The sequence below is a fragment of the Anser anser genome (assembly GCF_964211835.1).
Source record: "Anser anser genome assembly, chromosome: 6".
In the NCBI taxonomy this organism is placed as follows: domain Eukaryota; kingdom Metazoa; phylum Chordata; class Aves; order Anseriformes; family Anatidae; genus Anser; species Anser anser.
Genome location: NC_139726.1, coordinates 9,040,203 through 9,053,634, shown reverse-complemented (window position 1 = coordinate 9,053,634; position 13,432 = coordinate 9,040,203).

Genomic DNA, 13,432 nt, shown 5'->3' with positions numbered 1-13,432 from the left:
CTGGAGAAGCATGATCTCATGTCAAAAGATCCCAGGTCAGTATTATACTGACTACATTGGAACAATGTGAGTTTATAAATGCATGGTAATTTGTCTAATTTTATACAGAATAGGTTGAATTCTGCCCTGTCCTTTCCAGTGATGAAGAAGGTTGATAATAATGGGAGAGAAGATGGTTGGAGCATGTGGGTGTGTGCCAGTGTTAATAAGACAATATAATATGACATCATTTTTCGGTGTGTGCCAGTGTTAATAAGACAATATAATATGTCATCATTTTTCATTGTTTATCTCAGCTGAGAACAAGACCTTAAAGTGAAAATACTTTTAAATTGATTGAAATGTATCTTTTGACAAATAACAATCCAGAGGATGTTGTAGTGGATATTTATAAAACCTTATTAATGATGTCACAGGCAAAGCATATTTGTCAGCTCAGCTGTTTCATCTTCTGAAGATAACACTTGTGTGGAGTACTAGGCAGCAGAAGACAATGCAAATAAAAATTAAACTTGAACACAAATTTAAAACAATAACTTTTTTTTTTTAAAGGTTGCCAAATAGATCCAGTTGGAAATACGGAGAGCTGTAATTTAATAGTTATGAACATTTTGGCTTCCACCTGTAAACTGATTATATAATATATTATAAATTATTATTTTTATTATTTATATTACTATTATATTATTATTATTATATATACTTATTATATTATTATTATTTATATTTTTATTATTATTTATATATAAATATATAATATATTTATGAGGCCTCTCAGTCATTCTCAGTAACGCCATCTATCATTGTTACAGCTGTTCAATGAGAGGGAGGTTCTAGTGCTAAAAAATGATTTTAATATGGCTTCTTCATATTCAGATTTGTAGTGAGTTTGAATAGTCAAAATATGTGTACTCAGAAAGATCAAGAGGATGCAGATAAAGTTGTTATTCTGATTGGCCTCATATGCTCTTGTGTACAGCTTTTTTTTTTCCAGTACTGAAGTCACAATACTTAATTTCTTATAGATGCAAATTGTCTTTAAAAGCGCTAATCCTAATAGAATTAGAATCAGTAGGGAAAGTTTCTTTTGAATTTTGTTTTTACAAAATCTAATATGAGTTTTCTTTTTTCTTTAAAATAAGTAAATTTAGTAAAAGATTTCACACAGACATTATTAGACTTATTTTTTCTTTTCTCCTTTTACTTTTTTCTTTTTTTTCTTTCCTTTTTTTTTTTTTTCCCCACCCAAATTAGCGCAGGCTTGAGTTATTAGGTCAATTAGTTTCATGTTTCAAATATTTATTAACATTAATGACTAGAGACTACAATAGATTTACTTATTTGTTGCTGGGATTGTACTGAGATTCCAGAATTTTTTCTTCTGTCTGGTCAATAATTTTAGGAACCAACTTTTTGCACAATGTCATTATTAAATGTATTTAAGTATTCAGAATATAGTAGATCTTAGCTTATGGATTGCAAAGTCTCTTCCTTCAAGAGTACAACACGTCCGTGTTTGTTTGTTTTTTCTCCTCATAATTTAAAAATTAATTCACAACATTGTTTGAAAATACGTATCTTCCTAAACATAGTCGCAGTCATAATACAGTAAATAAGTCAATGGAATAATAAAACAACACTGATGCAATACAGCAGAGAATTCCATTTGGTTTTACTTCAGCTACATATTTCATGGTAGACTTTGAGGTTTTCCCACAATAGTTTTGTCTTTGCCTATTCTAAACATACATTTTATTAACTTGGAAAATAATCATAAAATTTCTGTTTTCCTTAGAATTTAGTTCTGTGCAGTTTCAATAACATCCGCTGCCTGCTGTGTCTCATTCTCAAATTTAGGATGTTTTTTATTAGTCCTTAACATTTACCATTATTTCCTAAATTACTGTCATTCTCCAAACTGCAAGTTTTCCTCTAATTACCCTAATTAATACAGCCTCCAACCCCCTAAACACTGACTATTTTTTTTTAATTTTTTTATTTTTAAATCTGGAATAGCTTTCTGTTTTTTTCTCAATACATTTTTCTAATTCCATCTATTCATCCTGAAGACCTTACCAAGATCTATTTTTCAGCTATATACATAAAACGTAGCAAATGTTCAAAGGAAGTAATGAATATAAACACTTCCTAAACCTTGTAACTTCTTCTGAATCAGTAACATGGTGATGCAGATGCAATATCTATCTGATGGTTTCTATTTCCTGGTTGATGAAGTGAATAAGATTGTATTTCTTAGTGCTTTTTTTGTACTTCATAGTGCAAAACAAAACAAAACCCCTGCAAGTACTATCTGAAATTCTGTGCTAAGTACAGAAACAAAACAGCTTTCTTTCCTCCAAATCATTGAATAAAAAAGCTTCTAATATAATTTTTATTTATTTATTTATTTATTTATTTGCTTGCAACTAGCCTTGATACTGGATGCTTTCACAGCACTGTTTGCAACCTCCCTAAAGTTCATTAATTATTATTGACATAGGTGGGAGACGAAAGTTATTGTTAATGTAGATTTAGAGGTGGTCCTGTTCTGAAGAGCTTGTAGCAGGAGGAAAAAAGCACAGGGAAAAGGGCATAGCATGCAAACACAGCTGTCTGAAGCATCCTGTTCTGTGATTTTTTGGTGTCCTATTTACCTGAAACCTCTCTCTCCCTCTCTCTCTCTCCCCCTTTTTTTTTTTAATAGTTAACTCAGTTTGGTTTGTAAGGACAAAAGGAGGAGAAGAAACATGAAGGTGAGAACTGGAAAAGATGGAAATGGAGAAGGGGATCACTGGCAATAAGTGGAGTCAAGGGTTCACAGAAACAAAGCAAGTAAGTTGCTATCCTTCATATATGTGGAGCAAGGTATGGTTTCCTGTAAGTGTGATCTGGTTACATTCAGGTTTAAATATAAATTAGAGAAAAACAATTTAACTTAAATTCAGAATTTCATGCATGCCTTCTGTAGTATTGCTGTGTTAAGTACTTGTAATATGCTTGACCATCTTTTTATTAGGCAATGTTCTTTTAAATGAACAGTTGTCTTGTTCTCCAAAACATGTATGTATACCATTTTTCCCTTTTCTGTTTGACATGAGCTGCTGTATCTTCAATGTCAAGATACTGAAATGGGTCAAATAAAATGAAGATTTTTAAGAATTCAGAAACATGTATTTGGTTTTGAAAGGCAAATGTTATTGACCATGCCTGCTTCATCTTGCCTCTGTACTTAGCATCTACCTCAGATGAAGCTCAGATCTGCACAGGCCTCTGGGGAAGCATGTTCTTCAGTCAGAGTGTCCCTCCTACTTCCTTTAAATATGGAGATAGCAAAATTTGATCTTCCTTCTGGGTTTCTTTCTCTTGTTTTTGCAGATTTTTTTTTCTTTTAATGTTGTTGCTTTCATACCAAGAAAGATAACGAGAGAAAGAGAAATAAAATCAAGACAAATGTTCAGACTGCATCTTGTTTACTAAACTGGGGAAAAACATGAAAAAGTGTTTATTTCTGAAGTAAAATGAATTTAAATTGATACTGTTGTTAAAATATTCTAGTTAGCTATATCGAAAGTATCTTTCTATTTTGTAAAACTGCTGATCCCAACATAATGTTACCTTTTTGGTTACTTGTCTGACCTGAGCAAGTTTGTTTTTTTTGTTTGTTTTGTTTTTGTTTGTTTGTTTAACTAATGTAATGCTGCATCAAATTTTGACCTAATTGAATTAAACACTTCAGTAAGCCTGCAGTCCTAGCTCAGAAACACCTTCAGAGGAGAGTATGAATTACCATCACCATTGTCCAAATACAGGGAAGACAGGATACAAATTCTGCTTTGTACTTTGAAGACTCATAATCTAAACTTTGGTTTAGATTCAGACTTGAATACTTGTTTTGATGCAATGCTTTTCCACATGAGAAGTGCCAATAATGCAGTATCATGGAGTGCAGGGTGCTGCTCTACTTTTTCTAGATATATTTGAAGGTGGCTGATAGAAGATAAAAATGGTTCGTGTCTAAGTTGTCCTTTGGTCTGATCATGACTGGCCTTTCAGTGGGCTCTGTGCAGGTAGTACAGCCCCTCAGGGGTGTCTGACCAAGTGTTAGTCACCCACAGATGTGGTCTCCAGGCGACCCAGTGTGGGTCACTTTACCCGGGGATGGATTAATCTACCCCAACCCAAGGGATACAGGTGATAGAGCTGCCGTTGTCAGCTTTATGCTCCCTAAAAATGTCATTATTAATTGAAAGCAATTACTAGATGTGTTCTGCTGCTGCTTTATGTTCATTTCATAGTAAAGCTGCTGAGAAAGATTAGATGCCAGGTGTTTGTCAGTCAGATTCAGAAGGTTCTTAATTTGAAAAACAGATCTCCATGGGATGTCTCTGCCAACCCTTCTAGCTATGCATCTGCAATATTTTGTAGCTCTTAAGCTGAACCTTATAAAAATAACATTGCCGATACAGAAATTCTTTTCTCCCTCCTCATACCCCTGAGATATATTTGAGTTTTCTTTATAAGCTCTGATTTTTTCAAAGCTTTGAAGAAGGAATACAAGAGGGGGAACTTGTCAGGAAAAACAAACAAACAGAATGGACAAATAACCATTCAGTACTTTTCAACACAAGGAGCATCTTTGCATCAGATTTTGCAAGATATTTTGCATTGCTCTTGGTTAAATCAATAATAGTATCTCCAGTTAACTGAATGGGATCAGAGTTTGTTCAGCGCTGAGTGCTTTTGAAACTCCTTTCCCATTGGTACTTAGTAGTAACCTTCTCTTTCCTTTCCCTCAGTTAGTAAATAGCTTTAGAAAATCTATTTTAAAAACGGAATACACACTTAGTAGGGTATTTGCCCCCTTCCAGTTGAAAACTGTAAAAAGTGGTAGCCAGACCACCTACTATCACTTAAATCACTATGACTGCATTCAGTTAACTTTAATTAACTTAAATTCAGTCCATGTCTCTCTCTTTTTCCATCCACGTAAGCAGAAGAAGCAGATGGTGGTTATTTCCTGTAATTAAACAAATTTTAACAATGCACAAGGCAGAGCAGACTGTGGAGGAGGAGGGCAAAGCATGCTGGGGTAGGTGGGTGCAAGTTTACTGCCCTTGGGTAATGTGGTGATTTTAATGGTGTTAACGCTGATCAAAACCTGATATGGGGAGAAAGGGGATAGTTTTATTGTGAGTGACAAACTGCAGACTTTATAACATCACGTCCTCACGTTGGCTTATGGTAGGCAATTTTTTCTCCAGAGGCATTTGAAAAGCTTCAAGCCAAGACTGAAATTGTGGTTTCTTTGAAGTCCGGAAGCATTCTGCCACTGTCTTCAGTGTCAACAGAGTTTCCCCAGTGGGCTTCCTGTGCAGAGATGCCAGGAAACACCACTCTTTTCATTCACCTCCTGAATCTCACTGAAGCAGCACAAAAATCTAAAGTCTGTGTCTCTGTTCATAATGCGTTGAATGAAGTCAGAGAGAAAGGTGTGCAATACATTTTTAAAGGCATTCACTTTCCTTCTCTTCTCTGTGATTTCTGCACCTGTGCTTTTCTGGAGGAGGCACAGTTTCTGCTGTATTTTATGTCTTCTACTGCAGTTGTCAATGCTTGACAAATTATGCAGAATATTAACAGACTTGTAGGAACTGTAAATAGAATGAGACCATTATAACAGGAATTTTAAGACTATGATGGAGTCCTTTAGTAATTTCATTTCCAAATTTAGATCTGTTGTATTTATTATTATTATTTTTTTGTCATAGAAGGACATAGTACTTTATAAATTCTTTGAGCTTACGGCTGTATGAAATGAAGTCATAGACATTAATTTAGTGGCATTCACCATTGTGTTTTATTAAAAAATATATTTAGACACAATTAAGCTTATGCCACTTTACACTTATGAAAGCTGTGTGCACTTTATAAGATACTAGTAGTATTATCAAGACAATAGAAATAGTATATGCATGGAATTTGAAGAACTTAGTGTTAATTTATTGACTAGGGAGTTGATTTAAACATTCATTTTCCTCTTATAGTTAAGTACCTTTAATGCTCTGAAATTCTCAGTCAAATGACAGTTGTATCTTTAGTAGTCACAAAGTGAAATAGAAAAAAATTAGTCTGATACAAGCCCATTACAAAAACCTCTCCTTTATCATTAACTATAGAAAATGAACATTTTTTTCCCAATACAAGAAAAATGTGTTTAGATTAAAGTGAAGAGAATAGTTACTAAAGAATAGTATTAGCCATACATGGATACTCTGAGAAGTTTATTTCTTTTCCCAAGTGTTCATAATTCATGTTCTTTTGTTTGGAACACCATTCCTCACACCCAGAAACACTTCTAAGTCCAGAATGACTTGTATTAAAAAATGTAAATCAGACAGGTATGTTTGGGATAGATCTTCAGTGGGAAAAATTCAGCATAACTCTCTGTTCATAGAAAATACACCTTAGGGTCACCGAGGATCTAGACCATTACTTATTGTGGCAACAACAGAGCCAAAAATTTATACTGGGCTGAATTTTATCCCATAAGACATGCTTAACACAGATCTTTATTCTCTCTTGCCATATAACAAACTTTTGCAATTGATTTGTATCCCTGCAGGACACTGGGAGAAGCACAGGTGGCAAAAATGTTATTTTGCAGGCACTGTAACAAACAAGCAAACATATAGGCCATACTACATTATATATTTTTCCCAGCTGAAAATCCTACTTCTTTGGGTATTTTCCAAACTATAACAGAGAGTGAGGTAGTTTCATTCTGATAGCCACTGTAAGATTAACATTTAGAAAATATTTTAAAAATTTCATATTTTCTATCCTCATTCATTGATAGTATTTCTCATGTTAAATTAGAGGAAAATAATACAGTACTTGTGTAGTTCTACTAAAAATAAGTAATTTTAAAAATATTTTTAATTTTTAATATTTTGTTTTTTAAAATATTTTCATTAGTTATTTTGTATTATACTAGGGAAATTTTGTTCAGAAATATCTGAACTGATTTCTGTATAAGCAAGTTTTAATGGATGTTAAAAAATAAAATAAAACAAAATAAAATTAAAATAAAAATAAAATTAAAGTAAATAGTAATTTATTCCATAAAGGGGGCCTACAGCTGAAGAAAGCTGGAGAGGGGACTCTTTATAAGGGAGTATACTGATAGAACAAGGAGTAATGGCTTTAAACTGAAAGAGGGTAGACAGATATGAGGAAGAAATTCCTCACTATGAGGGAGGTGAGGCACTGAACAGGCTGCCCAGAGAAGCTGTGAGTGCCCCGTCCCTTGAAGTATTCATGGCCAAGCAGAATGGGGCTTTGGGCAACCTGCTCTGGTGGGAGATGTCCCTGCCCATGGCAGGGGGTTCGAACTAGAAGAGCAACCAAAGCCATTTTATTATTCCATGGATACTGTCATACACATTATTTTTGTGTTCTCTGAATGTAATTCAGTAGAATATTTGGCAATTTCATAACTTTAAAATTGGGATAAACTTAAGATTTTCAGCAGAAATCAGTCTTTTAAGAAAATACATTTATAAACTTCATCCTGTAATGATCTTTGAATGTACAACTGAAGAGACTTGGCATATGATTCCTTCTTTCTCACAGGTTTTATATTGTGTCTATTACATAATCTTTACATGGGATCAAAACCACTGAATGCCTCCCTGCCATTGCTCAACTATTGATGAGTTCTCTTCAACTAACCTCCCTACCTAAGAGCAAGGCAAAACATGCCTGAAATACTGACCTTGCTCCTGCTCTTGTTAGAGTCATGTTAAAAATTCAAACTATGGTTAAAGTTTCCCAGCAGGTTTTTTAACCCAAGAACAGTTTGAAAATATATAGTAGCAAATGTACCAAAGCTCTCAAGAGGAAAAATCAGTTTCTGCCCTCTTTTCTTCACATAACTTCTGTGGAGTTAGAAGGATGGGCCATGAGCAGGTATTTAGGGGCAGCACTTCAGGGTTTTTTGAAGGTCTCATGTAATGTTATAATTGTTTGGAGCTTTTGTTTGAAATACTGCTGAGTCTCATTTTCATCGCTTACCATGACAAATGAAATGTATTAAGAAAACATTTTTAAATCCATTAGTTGTAAAGTTAAAACAGCATATGAAGCAAAAGAAACATTGCGGTGTTATTGGCTTAATATCCCTAAACTGTTTGTTTGCCACATATTTTCCACAGGCACTAGAGTTCTTTTTTTGAATATAATAGTTTAATTTTCCATTTACAGTTTTATGTGTTTCTACTTAACATGATTATTATTTCTATCAATTGCTCACAATATTTTCCTCTCTTAAACTCGTAGCTTTTTCTTCCCTACCTTTCTAGGCTATGTTGGAAAATTTAGAAACCTGGTAAATTAAAAATAGATTCATATGCTTCACAGATATTTTGCACTTGAGCTGAAGAATTTAGGTATGTCAATTCACTTAACATGAAAGATGTTAAACACTTTATTTAACCTTAGTGAGGACCATATTCTTCCCTCTCTCTAACTATCTCTTTCAGCCAAGTAAAACTACTTTCTTAATTTCAGTTTAAATAAGCAAAACCATGACTTCTGTGCACATTAATACACACAGTTTATTTTATAAACTTCTCTAGTGCAGGGCCTTTAGTTTATGAGGAAAGATACAGAGTAGAAAAATAATATAAAGTTCTTAAAGAAAACTCTGTTTAAACTTTGTCTCTAGGTTCTTGTGTCAGTGGGTTAATGCATTTACCACTGCCAACCCTTCCCACTCCCATCTAAGACCTGATCTTAAATCCCAGTTTTGATAACTGGTAAAATGTATGACAGTTCCAGCTGAGGTCCAAGGTTTGTACACCTCATAAAACTGCCAATCAATTAGGAATAGCCAAATCTATGTGTTCCAGTAAAGCCCTTGTCAGAACCGAGCTGTGCTGGAAAATGTAAAATCTTTCTGGTCTTCCCCTGGTGTCTTGCCTTGTCCAAAATGCTTCTTTTCCAAGAGTCTTTCACAGGGCTGTAACACTTCAGTGGGCAAACTCATGAAGCAGTCCCTTCATTTATGTGAATACTAAATGAACTTGCACAGAGCTGAAGCAAACATATCAAGAATTTTAAAAAGGGTGTTGGGAGAGAGCTTCTGAAGAGTGTTATATTTGATTTTAAAAAGCTTTTCTTTTCTCTGCCGAATTTTTGTAACTGCATGCTTGGGACATCTAGCAGACAGGATGACACAGCAGCAGCATAACAGAAGGGCTTTGCAGGACACATCAGTAGGGCCTGAGAGAGAGCTTGTACCAGAATGTGCCTTATCTTTCCTATCATATGGATATATCTCTGCTGTTTATGATCGCAGTGATAAATTACCTATTTTTATAGCCGTGTTGTTACATGAATATTTCATTTTATGCAAAATACTTGTCCTGCTGAAAGCAAAAGTACCTGTTCAATATTTTTAGTGTTTCATATACTTGACACAAGAATCCTAATTTACACCAGTATTTTAGCCATGAGATTGGTCTGCAATCTTATTTCTTTATATAACTTTACCTTATCTTTAGATGTCAGAAATGTTTTCCATGCTTCTCTTCTCTGTCATTCTGAATTTTAATGAGTAACCTCAGCAATTATTGTAGGGTTTCTACATCACTTGCATACAATAGAGTAGTTGGAAATTAGAGGAATAAATGGAGCTAGAAATATCTGTGTGTTCCTTTTGGGAATGTAACTACTAAATTATATTTGTCATTGTTTTGTCTCTTTTTATATTTTTTATTTTTGTTTGTTTGTTTGTCTCTCTGATATAGTCACACGTAATTAATTAATGGATTAATATAGTGAATTACAAGAAATCTGATTTGGTTTTAAAACTAAGAGGTACCATAAAGGGCCATTACAATCTGTTGACTCATCATGGTGAATAATCAATTTTATTTATTTATTTTTATGGCTGAAATGAATATGAATTACTTTTCAGTACAGGCATGTAAGAGAGACTTGTGCTTTAGTGGATCCTACAAGTGCCATCTGTGGAAGAAATTGTTTGGCACTGGATCTTAATGTCAAATCTGACCTCATTTGGCCTAGTAGTTTTCCATAATGTGGGATGTACTTTTAAAGGATGGAAACTTGGCTGTAATTTCCCAGTTAACATAGCACTTGGATTGTGGTATTCATATGAGGAAATAATTTTGGAACAGAAGATTCAAACTTTTGAGTCTCTGTAATACTACTAGCTGGTTAACAACAACTACTTCTGGAAGCAGCAGCTGATGTTAGCTTGCTAACCCATTCTTCCCAATACTTTCAGTGCTCCACAATGCAAACGGAATTGAAGGCAGGTGTTGCTACCAGGCTTGTGCACACAATATTTTGATGGTTCTGGGAGTATGTCAACAACATCCCCTGCTTGGGGCTATCGACCCAAGCATATGGATCAATGGGAGACCTCACATGTTAGTCTTCAAAAAGCCTCATCCCTATTAGTTAGCACCCTTGACAGATTAAATGAGGTGTTCCATAAAAAGTGGAACACAACCTGTGTTCCAATGTTATGTGTCAAGATATTCTTTCAGCTTTTCTTCTTCATGTATCAGATACCAAGTCTTGACTATGTAGCCTGTGATCACATCTACAGTGTCCTCAGTCTGACAGTGTCCAAGCCAGCTATTTTTATGGGTCATTTGGAGTGGAAACCCATTTCAGATTATATGTGCAGTGCAATTTTCTGAGGGGCATGTACAGAGAAATAAAGACAAGATTGGAAACATAAATGCAGGACATGTACTGATATGGCCCTTAAAGGCACTGGGGCCTTTTGTCTAGATATGCACTAAACAGAAAATAAAGTTCATAACCTTTTATCCACCCTTTAAGAACAAATTCTGAAATCTGGGTTGTCCACATATATACTTCTTAGAAGTGCCCACCCAAATCTCTAATACAGTGTAAAGAGGGCTGCAATGGGCTGTTTGCTGTTGGAAATTGCCGTTACATCTCTCAGAATAACATTTTTGCAGTGTAACACATCCTGGTTAGGTCATGCTGTGTTTGCTCTATCACCAACAGTCATTTCAGAGTAAATACACACCAAAGTCATATCAGACCTTGATGATAAAAATAGTTTTCTGAACTCTTCCAACCTGGAAAGGTAAATATTGATCAGAACATGAAAAGTGCTTGTGTAAGGCATAGATTTCCAGTGCGGATTCCTTGTCTGGTAGTGAATAAATTCTTGCATCTTTTTTTTTTTTTTAATTGTACCAAAATCAGAGCTGTTCACTCTTGTCCAAAATGAGTTGTTTCTTCCCAGTGAAAGTTACAACTTGAAGCCCAGAACACAAAGAGAAAAAGAGATAATCAAAATGGGGCAGATGTGATGTGTTGAGAGATTGTACCCATGTTTTCCAGCACTTCTTTTTTTTTGAGGTAAAAGGGTGGGGCTTCCCAGACTCCATATTAGCACACACAAAACCAGGTTCTGTTTCTTTGGGATCTGAAAATTTGTCAAAGGTTGTTCTGCCAGTGGTGATTTCTGACTCACATTCACTCAGAGAAGGAAAAGAAAGATAAAAAGAGCAGACTGAGAGAAAAGATGATGATTTCCATTTCTGTCAAGTGCAGACAGTGGGGGTCTTTTTAATTTATTTGTTTAACAGTTCCATCTGCATAAATTAGCTAGGATGCCTGCTATGTTCATCTTAAGTGACACACATTTTTTCTTCTCATCTTGCCCTTTAAATTCCTTCCTTATACCGTCAATGCTTAAATTGTAATGTAGGCTACATATTTAATAGAAAAGAGGGCTCCAAACGTTTTTAAGTGTGTTTCATGATTTCTGCTACATTTACCAAAGACTGTCCTATATACTTACCCGTTTTGGCAACAGACAAGTCCTTTTAAGTTTTCTTTTGTTGTAAGTCATCTTCTGTTGAATTCTGAATAGGATCTATAAATGTATTTTTAATGCACAGGAGAATTGCTTTTATTTAAGCAGCAGATTCTTAAAATATTTAACATCCTTTCCATTCTCTGGTGAAACACTCTCCTATTTCTTTGCAGTACATGTTGACCTTGGTGTTATTGCAGACCATATTTCTGTTTAGTTTCATAGCAAGAACACTCTGAAAAGAGATGGCTGCTTATTAAACCTATTTGTTGTGGAAGCATAAAAAGATAGTGTAATATTAATATACAGCTGGTTCTACAGTCCATGTCTTTACAGGAAAGACCTTAGAGAACCACTAAAAACAACATAACTACTTCGAATTGCATCAACTGAGCATCTGACCCACCCTCTTAAATAAAATTACACAACATTTGTAAAAAGCCCCCCTTCTCTAAAGATTTCATCCAAGACTCCTAAGAAACCCCACGTAGGTTGGCATCTTAAGATTTTGTTCTGCAATCCCTCGTTTGTGCAAATAATCTCATTGAAGCAAATAATTTTTAGTATTGGGTTTAGGTGTGGGTGTCTGGTCACATGAATGAAGTAGCCAGGATTGTACTACTCAATCTGAAGAGAGCAAAAGTATCGCAGTATAAAAAGTCCATAAACGAAGCTCCTCTAATCTCTCCTCCACCTTCCAGTGAAGATTTTATTTAGCGGGATGTGATGGGCTTTACTACTGTTCTGCAGTTAGGTCATCTTTGTTAATGAGCAGAAAATACCTGACCTCATTCACTGTTAAAGCTGTATCTAAGCAACACCATTTTTATCTCTATTATTTTCCTGCTGTCTTCATAGTAGCTGTTGGGGTTTATTTTTTCAGTTGGGATAACCACAAAGAAGAAGTAGAGGAAGAAATAGTGTATTTATGGTTCTTAAATGAGGTGAAACTGTTGCTAATAGCTAAAGTTTTCAGAGATCAGCAAAGCTTTGTAGCCAGATGGTCTGCTGAGTCTCAGAAACTGCCTCTTCCTCATAAAAACTTCTGCAGAAGTATGAAAAAAGAAATGCTTCAGAAATCTGAATGTCTACTGTAGATGTACAGCCTGACAGTCCAAAATTCATGTTATGCCAAAAAATTATACTTTCAAAATTGTTTTTGGTGTTTCTCTGCAAAAAGCCACAGTTCACTTCTTCCAAAGTATTAAAATAAATGAACTAACAAGAAACTACAATCTTCCTGGGACTTGACCCAAGGCCTACCTAACTGAATGGACATTTTCAGAGACTCTAAATCCAGAGGGAAGCATTGCATTGCCTAAGCTTCCTGTATCAACAGGCCAAAGTACTTCAGTCTCTTACTTCTCTCCTGTAACTAGTCAGGTGCATTTTACTAAAACACATCTTTTGTAGAGAAGCTGCAGATATTCCCCTTTCTTTATCCCCTTCATTTTAGTTTTTGGTTTTGTCATTCATGGTAGCTGTGGTGAGATGTTATTGTCCTACCTCTTCTAACTTTTATGAAGCTGTACTATCTACAGA